The following is an 18588-nucleotide window of genomic DNA, read 5'->3' as shown; positions in this document are numbered from 1 at the left end:
CATTACAGGACGTATCGGGTTACATTAAAAACTTCCTTCCCTCCCTCCCTCCCTCCCTCCCTCCCTCCCTCCCTCCCTTCCTTCCTTCCTTCCTTCCTTCCTTCCTTCCTTCCTTCCTTCCTTCCTTCCTTCCTTCCTTTATTCCATCCTCTCTTCCTTTCTCTTCCTACTTCCTATATACTGTATTAGTCACTAATCTACGTGTTCTAGGCACAACAAACAGAACAACATTAAAATAATCCAAAGCTCCCTCCTGCTCTCAGAGGCCTACCTGCTGGCAGGAGAGATGGCAATTAAACAAGATTAGAAAGTCGGGTAGAGAGTATTAGAGAGGAAGATGTCCTGAGAAGAAGAAATAAATTAGGAAGAGGATATGAAGTGCTGGGGAGTGTTGACATTTTAGATGCGGTGGGGCTTGACAAAGCCTCCCTGAGAAGGTGTCTTCTGAGGAAGGGCTTGTGGGAAGAGAGGGAGTGAGTCATGTAGGTGTTTGGGGGAAGAGCATCTAGACAAAGGAAAGACAAATACAGTGCAAGGTTCTGAAGGCAGGAGCGCACTCGGCTGCTGTGTTTGAAAATGAGGGCGATGTGGCTGCAGGGGAGGGGAGGAAGGGGATGGATAAGAACTATGGGGTGGCCAGGTTCTATGGGGCTGTGGGAAGGACCTTGAACTTTACTCTGAGGAGCATGGGAGTCATTGCAGAGTATTGAGCAGAAGAGTGACATGACCTGGCTGGAGTCTTTCATAGAGTTCTTCTGGCTGTGATACTACTCTCTATTAGACAGCAAGCTCCTCGAGGACAGGCATTGTGTCTTACTGACCTTTATTCTCAGGACATAGCACATTTAGCTTGAAGAACACTTCGAAATATGTTTTTACAGGTGAATGATGAATGAGTGAATGAATGCATGAATGAGTGAATGAATGCATGAATGAATGCTGTCTCCCAACAGCCAGATCCTGGTTCCTAGGGGCTCTGGGAGTCTTCTCACTGTTGAAGGAAAACTCTGGTAGAAGATGCTGCCAACAGCCAAGTCCCTGGGGCTCTTAGCTGCTGCTTGGACATCACTGTGGCAGCGACACACATCCAAACCCATTTTCCTTCTTGCCACAGAGCAGGCTGCTTAATGGATCACTGTCACCTGGAGGGAGAATTTCAGGGGTGACCCTGCCCTGGGCTATCTTCTGCTTGATGATGTCCTAAAGAGTTGTTAACAAAATTGTAGATGAAGGTGAGAGGAATAGAGGATTTATTGATGGATGGACTCAGGATTTACAATTATATATAGGTTCAAGCCAAGAGGCCTTGTCAACATTTCACCTTAAAAACGTCTTTGGGTTGAACCTCATGCTTCTCCTTCCTTTACCACAGGTCATCAACTGTCTTCTCCATAGTTCATAGAACAAAAAACAACACAAAGTCCCATAAGAGCTAGCATTTCTTGTAAGGATATAATCCTCTGAATAGCTATGATAAGGAAAGCATAATTAACTCATTTTACAGATAATAAAACCAGAGCTTGGATAGTTAATACTTTGGCCAAGATCTCTGAGATAGGAAGTGGTGATACCCAGGACTGGAATCTAGATGCTGTGATGCCAGAGTCTTGAACCAATCCCTACGCCTACTGGCATTGGGGTTAACCAGAAAAATAAAAGTCTGGGTCCAATTGATTGAATTTTTTTTTTAACTTTTAAAGTTCAGCGGTGTATGTGTCGGTAAACTCATGTTATAGGGGTTTGATGTACAAAGTATTTCATTACCCAGGCACTAAGCCTAGTACCCAGTAGTAATATTTTCTGCTCCCCTCCCTCCTTCCACCCTCCACCCTCTGTTAGGCCTTATTGTATGTTTTTCCCCTCTTTGTATCCATGTGTTCTCATCATTTGGCTCCCACTTATAAGTGAAAAGATACAGGATTTCCTTTTCTGTTCGTGTGTTAGTTTGCTAAGGATAATGACCTCCAGCTCTATCCATGTTCCTGCAAAGAACATGATCTCATTCTTTCATTCTTTTTTTCTGGCTGCTAGTATTCCTTTGTGTATACGCACATCATTTTCTTTATCCAGTCTTCCATTGATGGCATTTAGGTTGATTCCATGAATTTGTGTGTTGAAGCATAGCATGAATGCCTAAAAATATAGAAATAAGAAGTAGATAGCTCAATGAGTTATCCAAAGCAAGTGCACCCAGTAACCAGTACCCATAAGTAACCAGTATCCAAAGCAAGTGCACCCATAACCAGTACCCACCAACCCTCTAGGAGTCCCCTCACGTTGTCATCCCAGGCCACTGCACTCTCTTCTCCAGTAGTAACGAATATTTTCACTTCTGAAGCTAGGATTTTAATATTAGTTTAAAATTTTAGTTAAATGAAATTGTTCAGCATGAACTCTTCTATGTCAAGATAATTTATTACATTTGAAAGTCTCGTGTGTATTTCCGAATGCAGCTATAGTTCACTTTTATTTTTATATAGCTTTCATTATATGTGTATATATATGCAATGTCATATTTTATGACTTTCGTACGTACATATATATTATATTTTATTTATTCCTTTTATTATTGATGCACATGTGGGTTGTTTCCAATTTGGAAAAGTGCTAAATGAGGATGCTTTTTAGGAAAGAGAAAAAAATCAAAGGGGAAACTAAATTAACCCACAGCTCCACTACTGAGAACTTACCTCCCTTAACTGTCATAGTTCTGGTCCTTTGCGGATGTTCTTTTGCGTGGTGAACAGACGCAGGCATTTCTAACGGATCTACACCTCAGTCAGATTGTGGGGCCATAGAGTGTGTATGTCCGTCTTTAGAAGATATTATCAAAGGGCTTTTGAGGGTGTTTGTAGCAGTTTACACACACAGCGGCATATGAGAGTCCCACTCACTCAGCCCCCTCACCAACACTCGATGTCGCTTTTTAAATAAAACGTTATCCATTGCATAGCGGTACCACATTGTGGGTTTAATCTGCATCTCCCAGATGACCGAGAACGTGCAGCACCTTTCTCTACACCTGCTGGCCGCCGGGCCACTCTTGGGGAAATGTCCGGATTGTTTACCCATTCTCCCCAGCGTCTTTCTTCTTAATTGATGGAGTTAGTCCCGCCTCCTACATGCCAGGCTTTTGTCACACAAGTGGTAAATGTTTCTTCACACTCTGTTCTTGCCTTTTTATTTTCTTGAAGGCATCTTTTAATGAAGAGAAGTTCTTAATTTTAATCAAGTCCAATTTATCAAAGTTTACTTTTGCTATTAGTGCACTTTGTGTTCTAAGAAATCTCTACCTGTTTCAAGATCATGAAAAGATTCTCCTGTTATTGACTAGAGATATATTTTTTAAACTTCCACATTTAGATTTAAAATTCACCTGAGATTAACTTTTGTGCACAGTGTGAGGTAGGAATCAAGTTTCACTGAATTCCCATGTAGATAACCAGTTGCCCCGGGCCATTCACTGAGAAGCCTTTGTTGCTCTGCGGTGCTCTCTGTCATATGCAGAATGTCTGGATCTGTGGGTCTGAGTTGGATCCTCCATTCTTCCTCCTTCTCCTTGCGCCTACTCCTGCACAACTAAACCATAGGACCTTGATTACTGTAGCTTTGAGCTAAGTCTTAATATCTGGCAGTGTAAGTCCTCTAACTTTGCTATGAAAGTCTTGACGGTTCTTGACTCTTATTTCTATGTAAATTTTGAAATTGGCTAATCGGTTTTCAAGACATATCTGCTGAGATACTTTACTGTGGTTGTATGAACTTGTAGATCAATTTGGAGAGAAGTGGCATCTTAATAATACATCGAAAATGAAACAAAACAAACAAAACACCAAGAAAATTCATTTAAACCAGAACTAAACACCACAATTTAATAAAAAGAAATAATAAACTAGGAATAAATATTTGCAACTCATTTCACAAAGGGGTTCACATTCCCATTATAGAAAGAACTCCTAGAAATTGGTAGAAAAGAAACAACTGCCCAGGAGAAAATTGGACAAAAGGCAGTAACCCCTAGATCACAGAAAAAGCGACCCCAGTGGCTGTAAGTTCAGGAGCATGTGCTCCGGCTCAGTAATAATATAACGGCGTTGTCAGATTCACAGTTTGACCACACACTCTGAAGCTGTGGAGCAACAGGAAAATGGCTCCCTCCTGTCCAGGCCCACCGGGCCTAGCACCCTGCGGCCCCGCCTGAATGCACTGCTGGTGCCCCTGGGCCCTGAGGGTGTGGGATACAAAGAGCTGTCAGAGGCTGGAGGCGAAGGCTCCCGTGGGACTGACCTTGACAGCAGTGCTATTGGTGCCCTGCACATGTTCACTTCACCTCTCACAGGGTCCCGGGCTTCCTGTGCTCCATGTCTGCAGCCCAGGCCGTGTCAGGAGGCCTGCACATCCATGTGTGACTGAGCCCGGCCATACCGACACCCTGTGTGGTACGAATGAAGCCTGAGCCTATGTCCTCAGTGAGCACGCACGTATTCAACTCTTTAGTGTACAATTGGGAAACTGAGGCCTAGAAAGAAAGAGAGTGGCCCAGACCACAAGAGGTGGACAGGGCCACAGTGTTACGAAGTGCTCCGGCTTCCACGGTCTTGGCTCCACCTTCTCCCATTCCATTTGCTTTGAAAATGGAAGCCTCTAAGATCCCAGGGGACCCTGCCCACTTCTCCACCCAGGGTGGAGCCATTTTCCTTTCCACATCCCAAGTAAGCCCAGACACACATGACACACACATGCATAGTGACCTCTCGGGTGGAGACCACGGAGGCAGCAGTCACAGAAAGAGTGGACATCAGCAAAGTGACAGGAGAAGAAGAGGAAAGAGGGTGGGGGCAGCTCTGTCATGGGCAGTGGCATCCACTCGTCTCCTAGCCACAGGCTCAGGAACCCAAAGCATAGGCAGGAGGATCCACAGGGTTCCCAGGGTTCAACCAGTGCTGGGGCCATACCCAGCACAATCTCGAGCGGACAGGACTGGGGTCCTACAAGCCACATCTGTGGACACCTGGAGCGAAGATGAGCCCACCGGCCCTGGTGTAGAGAAGGGGCTGCAGACCAGAAAGTGTCCATCTTTTCCTGTGTGAATTGGGGTGTTTGACATGATCTCAAGGCTTCCGTAGTCATAAATGCCTATTGGCCTTGGTTCTCCACTTGTGACTGTGCTCGGAGACTCTGGGAAAATGCTTTACTCCCTGGAGGTCCTTCAGAAAGAAGATTGGAGGCTTGGGCAGATGAAGACTTGGATAGAGCAGAATGTTTCAGAGCACTGGACCCCAGGTCTGAGGTCTGGGAACAAGATCAGGCCCAGTTGGGTTCCTGAGGTCCTCACGGTGAAGTGGTAGAAGTCACTGCCCTAGATGAGATGAGGGTCCTCAAGAGTGAACTGTACACCCCAACAAGTGCAGGAATGAGGGCAACGGAGGCTTTCGAGGTCTTCTTTGCTGACATTGACCCTGCAGATTCGGCTCTAGGGCCTGCTGGGACCCTGGGAGTCACGTCCTAAGGACCTCCAAATGCACGTGCCTATTCCCTCCTGTCCTGTCCTGTTCTGTTCTGTGATGCTCCTCCCTGGGGCTGCAGTGCTAGAGCTGACCCCCAGGGGGCAGCAGCCTCCTGTGTCCCTGGTGCCCACTGAGCTTTACTGGAGCAGCTGGAGCCTAGGGAGCATCTCCTGAGACAGGTGCTTCCTGTTGCTATCAATGATCTCCACATTATGAGGCCAGCAGAGGCAGGAAGAGGGGTTTAACCACTCCCCGACTTATTCATTCAGTGACTCTGTCCTGAGCACTTATCTTGTGCCAGGTGGCCTGGTGGGCTCAGCATTGGTGCTGAAAATGACAAAGGAGCCCCTCTCCACCCCAGGAGCCCACAGTCTTAGGAGACCTGCACAAAACCACTAGAGCAAGTCCACATGAAAGACAAGAGCAGGTTCTGTGATAAAAATGTGGTAGGATGATGGGAGGGAAGGCTGGGGAGTCACTGTGTGGGGAGAATCCAAATGCGTCACTGAGATGGCATTTATGTCATGGCCAGAATGACAACAAGGGACCAATGCTGCCCAAGTCAGGGACAGGGATGTCAGACAGAATTCGCCCTGGGGCAGGGCCTCACAGGTGGCGTGGGGACTGTAGCTTCATGCATAGGAACATTCTCCTGGATGCTCCAACAGTCCTGACTCCTTTAACTGCGTGCACTCTCCCACTGACCCACACGATGGTTTGCATCTACACTCATTACTCTGCACTTGAAGAGATCAGCCAGACAGGGCCAGGCTGGCTCACCCTCCCCACGCAGTTCTGGCCATGTCCATTGGCCTGGTTGGCCTCTGGCTTGGCTTTGTCACAAGCTGCATCCTCCTGTGCAAGGGCCTATTAGAACTCAGTTTCCTCATCTGTAAAAGGAGACTCCTAAATGAGTGGTTGTCATAATTCTTCTTCTTCTTCTTCTTTTTTTTTTTTTTTAGATGGAGTTTTGCTCTGTCACCCAGGCTGGAGTACAGTGGCACAATCTTGGCTCACTGCAACCTCTGCCTCCTGGATTCAAGCGATTCTCTGCCTCAGCCTCCTGAGTAGCTGGAACTACAGGCGCGTGCCATCACTCCCGGCTAATTTTTGTATTTTTAGTAGAGATGGGGTTTCACCATATTGGCCAGGTTGGTCTCGAACTCCTGACCTCGTGATCTGCCTGCCTTCGGCTCCCAAAGTGCTGGGATTACAGGCATGAGCCACTGTGCCTGGCTCATATTTCTTTTTAAAACTCAGCACATATTATTCCAATGAAACTTTGTATGAAAATGAAAAAAAAAAAAAAGAAGAAACCAATAGAGCAGAGACATTCAGGTTAGGTGGGTGAGAAAGTGAAGGAGAGATTCTAACTCTCCTTCTGTGCCCCAGGGAACAGAATTTGAAAACCACAACACTCCGATGCCTTTGTGGCCTCTTTCATGGGGCACTGTGGCTCAGTGAGGGACAGGGGTGCAAGGCTGAGTGGGTGGGCGATTGGAGATGGGTTCCAAAGAGCTGTGCCTTTTTGTCAGCAGGAAAGCAGAATCCAGCCATCAGGGGTTGCCAACCAGGGCATAACATCTTGTCCATCTTTTTATCCCTTTCTTTTCACAAACCCGATGGTGGTGGCCTTCTGTTGTGCCCTGGAGGTCGTGAGGTTGGTGCTCCTGGCAGGTTCATATGACAAAGTGGTGGCCTATGGAAGCGAGCATGGCTGTTGGGAACTGCTGTCCAGTGCCAGAGCTTATTACACAGGGATCGTGGAGCTCACAAGGTGGGACCACTTCCCCAGGACCCCTGGCACCACTCTGGCCCCTGATCCTAGTCTCCCAGGTCTCAGGCTTCAACCCTCCCTCCCCATCTCCCAGGCCTCTGGTGTCCTGATTCCTCAGCCCTCACATTCTCCCCGTTCTTCACACACTGGTCCCTGGGCACTCCTCACCCTCCTGCAACTCGTGCTTTCCTGTGACCCATCCCAGTGGCATGGTGCAGAACTGTGAGTCCTCCATCCTTCTTCAACTCGTGAACCAGGTGCAGAGCCTGCTGTACAGCTCAGATGAGCAGAGGAAGGTCTGACCAGGGCCTTCTATATACAGGAGAGAGCAGGGAGAGTTCAACAGCTCCAGCTATGCATTTTCTGTAGCTGCGCAACTAAGCATTTCACAGAACCTTAACTGACTTGCTCCTGAAAGAAAAGAAGAAGAGAACCAAGGCATCTCAAACAGGGTTCGCTTCCCTGGCACTTCAGGGGCATGGATAAGGGAGGCCAGGAAGGCCTGGGGAGGGGTCAGCAGCTCCAGGCCTCCCAGAACAACCCATGGGTCCCAGCATCTGGCTCGAATTCAAGCCATATTAGCATCAGCCTCCAACTTCCTCAACTTTGTCTCCACCCCATGGGAGCAGATCTGCCGTGCTCTCAGCAAGATGCAGTCTTTACCTGACCATGGGGCCTGAGGGAGGGCTGGGGGCCCTGTAGCCATAGTCTCCTGCCCTCATGGAGATGTGGGTGACAGTGCAGGTGGTGAAGAGCCTGCGCAACATCCTCTGCCACGTGCAGGGCGGGGACATCAAGTTGCCCTTCTGTGGCATTGCCAGGCAGCTGTGTCCACTGATTAATGATGTATGTGCCTGGGTCCCTAGGGTCAATTGGACACAATATGGCCTGGGGTGAGAATGGACCCCAGGAACTTAGCTGAGGATACTGGGCTAGGACAAGGCACTGTGGTGCCAGGCTGAGGTCACCAAGGGGCAGAAGAAAGGGGACTTGTGTACTTGAAGCTGTGCAGCGGACATGTCCCAAATGCATTCCCTACTCCATATAGATGAGGCACACACTGCTGTACTCACTCATTCACCAGAAGTTCCTGGAGGAGTCACTGGCCCCAACATAAGAAACCAACCTACTGATATGAAGTTGGTTCTGACTCCAAGGATCTTCTTCTGCAGACTCCACTCATGGAGCGAAGAGTGGGAGAGAACAAGTGGCTCTACCTGCTCCCAAATCATACAGAAACCTGGGTCCTCATGGCAAAAGAAACGTGACACTCAGAAATTTGAACTGACCAGACCTGTCCCACTCCTCCCCACATCTCATCTTCCTTGCAGGTGACACAAGTTTAGAGCTGGGAAGGACCTGACATCCCTGAGACACAGGTTTATGGGACTCCAGCTCTGGTGTCTGTAACTGTCTCAACTTGTGAGCCTTGGATTTCAATTGTTTTTGTATTGGTCTCATCTCCTCTATGACTCTGGACACCGGCTGGTGGCAAGGCCAATGTCAGACTCAACTATCTTTCTGTTATGTTTAAAAGTTACCATGTATACTGTACTTGACTTCACTAAATCTGAAGATAATATCTTTTTCCTCCCTCCAAACGATATAATCCATGGACCTTAGAATGTTTGAATTCTGATCACAGCCTCCCACATTATATATTAATGTTGTCCAGTATTTTAGCTACACCTTCTTATTAAATCCCTAAATTTGGTCTTTATGTCATCATCTTCATGATTGTCATGATTTTATACAGTTAATACTGGTGTAGATTTACCCATACGCTTACAGATTTCTTGGCTTATTTTTCTTCCTTCCAACTCTTTCGTTGCTTCTAGATTTATTTTGTTTTTCCTTCCTTTGTGGTTCCTTCAGTGAGGGTCTGTTAGTAGTAAACATTTTTAGTCTCTGAAAATGACTTTATTTAGCCTTATGTTTGTCACTGTTTTCAGCAGTTTATGATGCTTCTAGGCATACATTTCTTTGGTTTTAGTTTGTTTGAGGTTCTTCAATCTCTAAATTTATACCTTTCAATAACTGGAAAGTTTTTACTATTATTTTTTAAATCATTTTGTTCAGACCCACAATGCTCTTTCTCTTCTTCTAGGACTCTCAAGACACAAATGTTACACTTTTTGTTATGGTCTCACGTCACAAGATACTTTTCGTTTTTGAATCATTTTTCTCTCTGTTCAGATTGGATCATTTTTATTGATCTGTCTTCAAGTTCACTGATTCTTTCCTCTGCCATCTCCATTTTACTATGGAGCCTACCCAAGCTTATATTGTTCAGTTCTAAAGCTTTCCACAGTTTTTCTGTATGTCTTCTATTTCTTTGCTGAGACTATTTCTGTTATTTCAAGAGTGTTCACCATGACTTTTTGGAACACTTTGCACAGTAACCGCTTTAACGTTTTTATTACATAATTCCAATCTCTTTCCCCTTGACTTCAGCATGTTCATTGTCTTCCCATGTGAGTTGAAATGTTCCTGGTCCTTTGCATGCTGAGTGATTCTGGACTGAGTCATAGACATTATGAATATGATATTATGTGACTCTGAGTCTTCCAAGGGTGTCCTGGTAATTTTAGCAGGTAATTGATCTATTTACCTTCAGGCTGCCAATCCTGGTTGGTAGTCCATCCTGTAGTTCAGTTCTCATTGTCTATGGCGTGCTGGTCAGGGTCAGACCTGGGTATGTAATGAGTTCGGGAGTTCATAAACATCTTTATAAGATCACTTTCCTCAGCTGCCTCCTCTCTGCAGCATCCCTGGTACTTTACAGTTCCCTGGGGCTCCCCTTCTTCAGTCCTGTGGCCAAAAAGCTGGAGCTTTTGTTATCCCATAGTGCCGGGCACTTCTGTGACTGTTCCCACATCTGGTGCTAAGTGGCAGGCGGCAGAGAAGAAATAAAGCAATGGGAGTTTTCCTCATCCTCTTGGGGCCACAGTGCCTGCAAATGGAGAGGAAGGCTTCCCTCCTTCAGAGTTTTGGCTTCTACAGGCTCCCATGGGGCCTGCCTGGGGGATAAGGCCTGAGAGACCAAGAGAAAAAGAAATGAGGGATTTCTTCACTTCCTTCGAGCATTGTGAAGTGTTTCCTGGCTCCTTGGGTGTTACCTGGAGGGTTTCTCTCAGAGCTCTCTCTGTATCCTGGTGCACACACCTCAGTTTCTGGTTGTGTGGCTGCAGGCTGTGGATCCCAGGAGATATTACAACCCATGCCCCTAGGAGTTATTGGGACCAGTAATGTCCTCCAACCCCTAGAGTAGGTGGAGTGTCAGCAAACTTTCTGGTTTTGGTCTCTAGAGATTTCTCTTACTCTCCTGTAAGCTCAGCTATGCATATATATAATATTTTATCTAGTATATGAAGGTGTTTAGAGTAGGAAGGCTGTTATCTTCCGTATTGCTGGATTTGGAAGTTAGGAGCTATAGTCCGAGTGAGAAGTACTAAGTGGGCATCACCTACACAGAGATCACCTGGGGAAATGGAAAGAGCTGCCCCACAGGGGCCCTCAGATCCGGGTGCTGGGTGCTACTTTGCCATTCACCCAGTCATGTGGAGGGAGGCAGGGCACCAGGCAACGCTTACTGGTCTCATCATCTGTGAAACGTTCTTCTACTATTTTGGTTCACATGTCCTCTTTTCTCTTCTGTCTGTTCCATTTTTGGAACTTGTTTGGATTTATTCTCTATGTTTCTTAATTTCTCTTTCATATTTCCCATTTCTTTGTCTACTTGGAAGAATTCCTGGACTGATTCACTTTTAACGAATTCACCCTTTAGCTGTGGTTAGTCTGCTATTCAACCCACCTATTGAATTTTCATTTAACTTTTTGTTTTTCTAATGAAGCAGGTGCTCTATATTTTTCTCTTCTGGTTGACTGTGTGGTATCTTGATAGTTATTTCATTATTCTGTGGATACTGCCTGATCACTGCCTGTATTGCTTTACATATATATGTATATATATACACATATATATATGTGTGTGTGTATATATATATAACTTTAAAGTTTGAATTTCTAAGCACTTTAGAAACTGAACTCAATATCTTTAAAAAAAGTTTCTGGAGATTCAACTATGCTTTTTCTAAAGTTTTGTTCAGAGTATGTTACTAACTCCATTGTTGGATGCTTTTTTTTTTTTTTTTGTCTTGAGATAGGGTCTGGCTCTGTCACCCACGCTGGACTGCAGTGGCAGGATCAGGACTCACAGTGGCCTTGACCTTCCGGACTCGTGATCCTCCCACTTCAGCCTCCCAAGTTGCTGGTACTACAGGCACATGCCACCATGCCTGGCTAATTTTGAATTTTTTTGTAGAGATGGGGACTCACCATGTTGCCCAGTCTGGTCTTGAACTCCTGGGCTCAAGCAATCTTATGCCTCTGCCTCCAAAAGTGCTGGGATAATAGGCGTGAGCCACTGTGCCCGGCTGGATGCTGGGTGTTTTGTTTCTTGAATGTTTCCTTTCATCTGTAGTGCTGGTTTTCCTGAATGTATACCGATCCTTGGTAGTGATTTCTGGCATTTCTATGCTAGAGTTTCTTGGCTGGCCCTGTGTGAAAGCAACACCCATGACTGCAGCCTGTTTCAGTAACGGCTGGGAAGCATCCAGAGATCTGTGGACAGCTGAATGTGATTCTATCCAGTGTTCTCACCCTGGGGCTCCTGCTCCTCCAGGGTGTTGTCAGACACCCAGGGAACCGCCCCGTGTCTTTGGTCTTGACGCCATGCTCCCTGCTTCAGTGGGGTGCTACCTGCCCCTGCTGCTTGCCACTTGCTAAGGGGGCTATTGGGAGGGTGGGATGGAGGCAAATGAAACTGTGCGGCTGAACTGCCGCCCCGCACAACCATCCAGGGTTGCCTAGAGTCGTCTTCTGCTGCCTGTGTTCACAACCCCTGAGCTTAGTGCATTCCAGAGCCCCTTCCACCTCCAGTAGCAGGTTCTTCCTGCCCTCACTGTGGGCTACGCTTTCTGCTTCAGTTCCAAATCTGCCTGCTGTTCATCTTTCAGGGATACTCCAGTCCTCAGAGGGTGGGGCACGGGGAGCAGCTAATATTTCAGGTTCATTATGAATTTTAAGAATATCTCTCAACTATGTTTCCCAGGGCTGTGGGGCAGGAAGGGGTGACCGAATGAATGTTCACTCAGCCATCCTGAGCTCGTCTGCATGGGGTTCTTTTCCCGGTCTTCACAGTGCCGACCCTGAGTCATCGCCCTGTTTAGCCATTGTGCTACAACGTGGGCCTCCCACTTGTGAAAGTGTTTGCTCCCGTGTTAGGGGTTCTCTGTCTTTTCCCACCGTGTCTCTGTGGTTTGTACTGGGCCTGGCTCATGGTAGGTGCTCAGTACATATTTATTGAATGAAAATGTACAGGCTTAGCTGATTGTGGTCATTATGAATTCACACAAGGTAATATAGATTTAAACCCTGTTATTCACAGCATAACGAGGATAACTACAAGTATTTTTAAAAAATTTGGCATTCTTGAGCTAATCCACAGAAGGCACCAAAGTCACAAGCTGCAGATATAGTCCATGGTAGAACTGAAACAATGACCCTGTTCCTAGCACTGTGCCTTCATCAACCGGCTTCGTAGCTCTAGGTCTCCAGAGAGAACCCCTCACACACACACATCGTGTTATCTGTTTATCAGCTAAGCACAGTGCAGCCGAGACCCCTTGCACACAGACCAAGATGTGGAAGGAGGAAAGCCAGGCCAGACCGGACCAGGGAAGCCACTGTCTGTCATCTCAACTTTGTGCTTCCTGGCAGGAGCGGGAGAAGGTGAGGATCTCAGCCACCTCTGCTGTGGGCGACATGCTGCAGCAATGAAAAATACATAAGCCTGGAACCACTACCCAGAAACAAATTTTCACATATCTGGTCCTGATGCTACTGAGCCTGCCGGACAATAAGACCAAAGTGCTCCAGGCATGCTGGCTGTCTCTCTGGCTGCCCCTAGGGCCAGTTCATATCCCCTTTTGTGGTAGCAGAGTCCCTTCCCTATGGCTTCTTTCCATGAGCCCAGACTTGGCCGTATGCTGTGCGTCCGCCTCTTTGGCATTGTCCTCTGGGTGGCTCTGAGCACATTTGTGCTCTTCATGATGGAGGGGCTTCCACTGAGCCCCCTGGCTGGAGCATCACAGGAACGGGTTTGGGGCCTCCCCTTCTCCATCCCACATGCCTGTGGAAGGGCCCCGGCAGCATGGGCTGATGTGATCATCTGGTCCTCACTCATCCAGCCACTGCTGCACACCACATGGGCTCAGTAACCACATGCAAGTCCTGGAGGAAATCCGCAAGTACCTGGTGAGTGACGGTCTCGGGGGAGGCTGGGCACAGTCCTCACGCTGGGCCCTCAGCAGCGGGCTCCATGGACACAGAGCGGTGGGCTGGGATCACGCTGGGCCCTCAGCAGCGGGCTCCGTGGGCACAGAGGGGTGGGCTGGGATCATGCTGGGGCCTCAGCAGCGGGCTCCGTGGACACAGAGGGGTGGGCTGGGATCATGCTGGGGCCTCAGCAGCGGGCTCCGTGGACACAGAGCGGTGGGCTGGGATCATGCTGGGCTCTCAGCAGCGGGCTCCGTGGACACAGAGGGTGGGCTGGGATCATGCTGGGCTCTCAGCAGCGGGCTCCGTGGACACAGAGGGCTGGGCTGGGATCATGCTGGGGCCTCAGCAGCGGGCTCTGTGGACACAGAGGGCTGGGCTGGGATCAGGCTGGGCTCTCAGCAGCGGGCTCTGTGGGTACAGAGGGGTGGGCTGGCGGAGACAGGTTCCTGGGCTCCTTGTTCCTCACTCCTTCATATGCGCCCACTCTGAGAACCCACAGCTGGGGTGCCAGTCCCTGGATCTCTGTATTTGACTCTCCGGGCATCCTGATCACTGCCTCAAAGGCAGGGGAGGTCATGCCAGGTCACTGGATGGCGACTGGCCAGAGTCCCTCTGGTTGGAGGGGCAGGGAGAGATGGGGGCAGGAGCATCAGGCCTCTGGTCAGTAGACACGGGGCGAAGGGCCTGTGGCTCCTGCAAATTTAACAATAGTCCAGGGCTCAGGAATCCCAGTTGAAAAGCAAACATTTAAGGGCTAAGCAAGTAGGTTAAGGGTTCACATGAGTCATTCTAGTACCATGAATCCCTCCCATAGGTGGATCACTTTACAAAGCAGTTTTCTGTTCATTACCCACACGCGCCAAGCCATCCTGTAAGGGAGGTCGGGCGGGTTTGCCTTCCACTCTAGGCAGGAGAAAGTGAAGCCAGCAGGCGCCAGGTCCGACATTCAAACCCAAGGCTCTCAGCCCCACGGAGTTGTTTCCTCTCACATCCTGTGGGTTCCCAGGAGCAATAAACTTCCTGCTGCAGAGGCGCGGGGCCTGAGTCTGCAGGGTCCAGCAGTCGGAGCTGCCTGAAGGTGCACTGCTGCTGCTGGGGACGGCGGAGAGGCCGTGGCTGCCAAGAGATCTTCAGCAGGGCTCCAATGGCTCCTCTCCTGGTCAGCACCGCCCCTCTTTGGCTCCACAGGTCCACACAGGCCAAACTTAGCTTGTAGGGCAGTTACCTCACAGAGCTTTGGCTTCCTCAACAGCCCACAGATCTCCCTGGGGGCAGCTGCAGTGAATTCTTTTTTTCTTTCTTTCTTTTTTTTTTTTTTTTTTTTTGAGACGGAGTCTCGCTCTGTCGCCCAGGCTGGAGTGCAGTGGCAGCGATCTCGGCTCACTGCAAGCTCCGCCTCCCGAGTAGCTGGGACTACAGGTGCCCGCCACCATGCCCGGCTAATGTTTTGTATTTTTTTGTATTTTTAGTAGAGACAGGGTTTCACCGTGTTAGTCAGGATGGTCTCGATCTCCTGACCTGGTGATCCGCCCATCTAGGCCTCCCAAAGTGCTGGGATTACAGGCGTGAGCCACCGCGCCCGGCCAGCTGCAGTGAATTTTATAGGTAAAGTGGCTGCTCCTGTGACTCCTTCCTCCCCTCTTTAGCAGGGGAGCTCTTATTGGCCTTCCGCTAAGGGCCAAGCCTGACCATGGAGTGATGGAGCAGGTCTCCTCCCATCCCTGCCTCACCCTGATGGGAGAGGCTGACCTGTGAACAGGCCTCAAGTTCTGCTTTAGTAAGGCTCACGGGAGGGAGAGCCAGTGATTCTCCTTTACTCCAGCTCTGTGGGGTCTCCCCACACCGATCCACATGGGGGTCAGCTCTGTGGGGAGGAGAACAGTGTACAGCTGAAATGGGAGAGACTATTAATCCACTGGGACCCCGTGCATTTTCCAAAAAGTTTTGTTCTGAATTACAATAATACTACGTGTTAATGCTTAGGAAAAAAAAAAAAAGATTGGCAAAAAGGTAGATAAATCCCCCATTCTACTATTTGGATGGAAGCAGAGCTAACATTCTGGAGTCTTTTCCTAAAACAATGATACACATGCACACGTGGCCAAACACTTTTAAACACCGCAGGTTTTGTATACTGATTTTTCTCCATGCTGTATCACAAACACAAACCATTGTATATTCTCCAGCATTAATTTTAATGACTATAAAATATGAACTCATATAAAATATGAACCCTCAACATACGGGGACATTGTCCACTAAAGCTCAAGGTGAGCTCTGGGCGTGTGACAGGAGCATCACCAGCGTGTGGTGCACGCTGTGTTTTATAAAGTCTGGCAAGGAGCATCTGGGGCTCTGCCAAGTGAATGTGTCTGAGAATGGCTGCCTCGTGGAGCCTCTTCACGACGTCACACACTGGAGGCCACAAGGACACCAACAGCAGGGTCCCAGCACTGGAATAGCAATTTCTTTGGTTGTAGAAAGATTACCAAAAAATATTTTGTTTCTCTGGTTTTATTAGAAGTAATTTTAAACATAAAATGTTTTCCAATTAAATACTTTAAATTGTATCATTGTGGGCATTTCTGAAAATATTACTAAGAAAAATGTAGGAAAATACTTTTTGGCAGCTCACTTTATGAGTTCAGAGCAACTCATGTCAACTCCTAGTGCAATACATCTTACTTTAAAATGATTCTAGTTAATAAACTGGCAAGTTCAGAATCAAATACCAAGAAAGACCTAAATAAAAGTTTACCAACATTTGAAATGCTAATAGGCTATGGTACTTTTTAATTGCTGAAAAAAATTTTTTTCTGGAGGTTATGTGCTTCTTTTTAAAAAGTTTTTATTTTACTTTAAGTTCTGGGATACATGTGCAGAATGTGCAGGTTGGTTACATAGGTAACCAATGTGCCATGATGGTTTGCTGCACCCATCAACCTGTCATCTAGGTTTTAAGCTCCGCATGCATTAGGGATTTGCCTTAAAGCTTTCCCTTCCCTTTCCCCCAACCCCCCGACAGGCCCCGGTGTGTGAACCTCCCCTCCCTGTGTCCATGTGTTCTCACTGTTCAGCTCCCACTTATGAGTGAGAACATGCGGTGTTTAGTTTTCCGTTCCTGTGTTAGTTTGCTGAGGATGATGGCTTCCAGCTTCATCCATGTCCCTGCAAAGGACATGAACTCATTTTTTTTTTTATGGCTGCACAGTATTTCATGGTGTATATGTGCCACATTTTCTTTATCCAGTCTATCATTGATGGGCATTTGGGTTGGTTCCAAGTCTTTGCTATTGTGGATAGTGCTGCAATAAACATACGTGCGCATGTGTCTTTATAGTAGAATGATTTATAATCCTTTGGGTGTATACCTAGTAATGGGATTGCTGGGTCAAATGGTATTACTGGTTCTAGATCCTTGAGTAATTGCCACACTGTCTTCCACAATTATTGAACTAATTTACACTCCCAACGACAGTGTAAAAGAGTTCCGATTTCTCTGCATCCTTGCCAGCATCTGTTGTTTCCAGACTTTTTAATGATCGCCATTCTAACTGGCGTGAGATGGTATCTCATTGTGGTTTTGATTTGCATTTCTCTAATGACCAGTGATAATGAGTTTTTTTCATACGTTTATTGGCTGCATAAATGTTTTCTTTTGAGAAGTCTCTGTTAATATCCTTCACCTACTTTTTGATGGGGTTGTTTGTTTTTTCCTGCAAATTTAAGTTCCTTGTAGATTCTGGATATTAATGTGTGACAGTTTCAGAAACAAGGAGGAATGGTTTCAGAAACAAGGAGGACAAAACACAAAAATTAATGTGTTCACATGTGTATATTTGTCATATATTTAAACTTTTAAATTGAAGAATTATGTTTCAAAAATGCCACATCATAAACCATTTTCACAAAGTCAGGTTTTGTAGTGCTCTGCAAATAGTGGTCTTTGATAAGGGAAAGCATCAATTTAGCCTTTGTCCTGTAGTTTATCTTTTCTCTTTTTAAGTAAAAAGTATTGAAACTTCTGTTTTCAGAAGCCTAATAAGCACAAGTCATATTCAATTGCCTGGAAAATACTCTGCACTTGATGTGTTTGGTTCTCATAATGAAAAGATCCATCAGTTCATAACAAATCTGCCAGAGCTGAGTCTTTGGAAAGATACCCCTGTTGCCAAAATACACTACCATCCCCTCTGCTGAAATTACATAAATGGATTTAGTACTAAGATAGAATGTTCTAAAAGAAACAAGTCAACCAAGCTGTTCTTTAGTCCTGAAGAACTTAGATATTGGCAAAACATTCAAGACATTTTATAAAGCTCTGGCTTCTAGACATGCACATGCATGACGGGTCACAGTAAGGGTCTTTCCACACAGTGGTTCTGTACTGGGTTTAATCTTCACTGTATTTGGAAGAAGTCTAATGCTGTTGTAAACCCTCATTACAAGTGGGATAACTTCAGGTCTTAAACTGACCAGTTCTGTTCTACTGTGTTCTTATGAATGAAACATGTTGAAATACAAAGAAAGAAACTCATCAAAATGCACTTGCTAAATAGAAAATGACACTTTACGAGTAACAATTCTCTTGTTTTTCTTGGAAGAAGAGTCATTTTTATCTCCAAGTGCAAAGACTCATCATCTCAAATTCAACTTTTAAAGTCATTGCAAAAATGAAGGCCAACAGCAAAGTTAGGGGAACAGGCCACAAGACTGCCTTCACTTCTAACACAAACTGCATATTTGGGGGGTTCCCAAAACCATCTTCAGGTTCAATAATTTGCTAGAAAGACACAGAACTCACTGAAAGCTGTTGTAGTTGTGGCTATGGTTTATTACAGTGAATGGCTAGATTAAAATCAGCCAAGGGAAGAAGAGCACAAGGCAGAGGCCGGGAAGAGTACTAAATGCAGTTCCCAATGTCCCCTCCCCAAGGAATGAGGGTGACATTACTTTCCCAGC

General features: G+C 46.7%; 1 long non-coding RNA gene across 2 annotated transcripts; it reads right to left on the bottom strand.

The window, feature by feature from the left end:
- Nucleotides 1–808: 808 nt before the first annotated feature.
- On the bottom strand, nt 809–8514 carry LOC135966171 (uncharacterized). Of its 2 annotated transcripts, none has more exons than XR_010579293.1 (2): nt 7453–8514; nt 809–2133 (listed from the first exon to the last, which is right to left on the bottom strand). It is a non-coding gene; the product is annotated as an uncharacterized lncRNA (long non-coding RNA). The 2 variants fall into 2 exon arrangements; XR_010579294.2 differs by lacking the exon at nt 7453–8514 and adding an exon at nt 2691–7429.
- Nucleotides 8515–18588: the final 10074 nt, after the last annotated feature.

The sequence above is a fragment of the Macaca fascicularis genome, chromosome 11 (genome assembly GCF_037993035.2).
Source record: "Macaca fascicularis isolate 582-1 chromosome 11, T2T-MFA8v1.1".
Lineage (NCBI taxonomy): Eukaryota > Metazoa > Chordata > Mammalia > Primates > Cercopithecidae > Macaca > Macaca fascicularis.
This window is presented reverse-complemented; position numbering and strand designations above follow the sequence as displayed.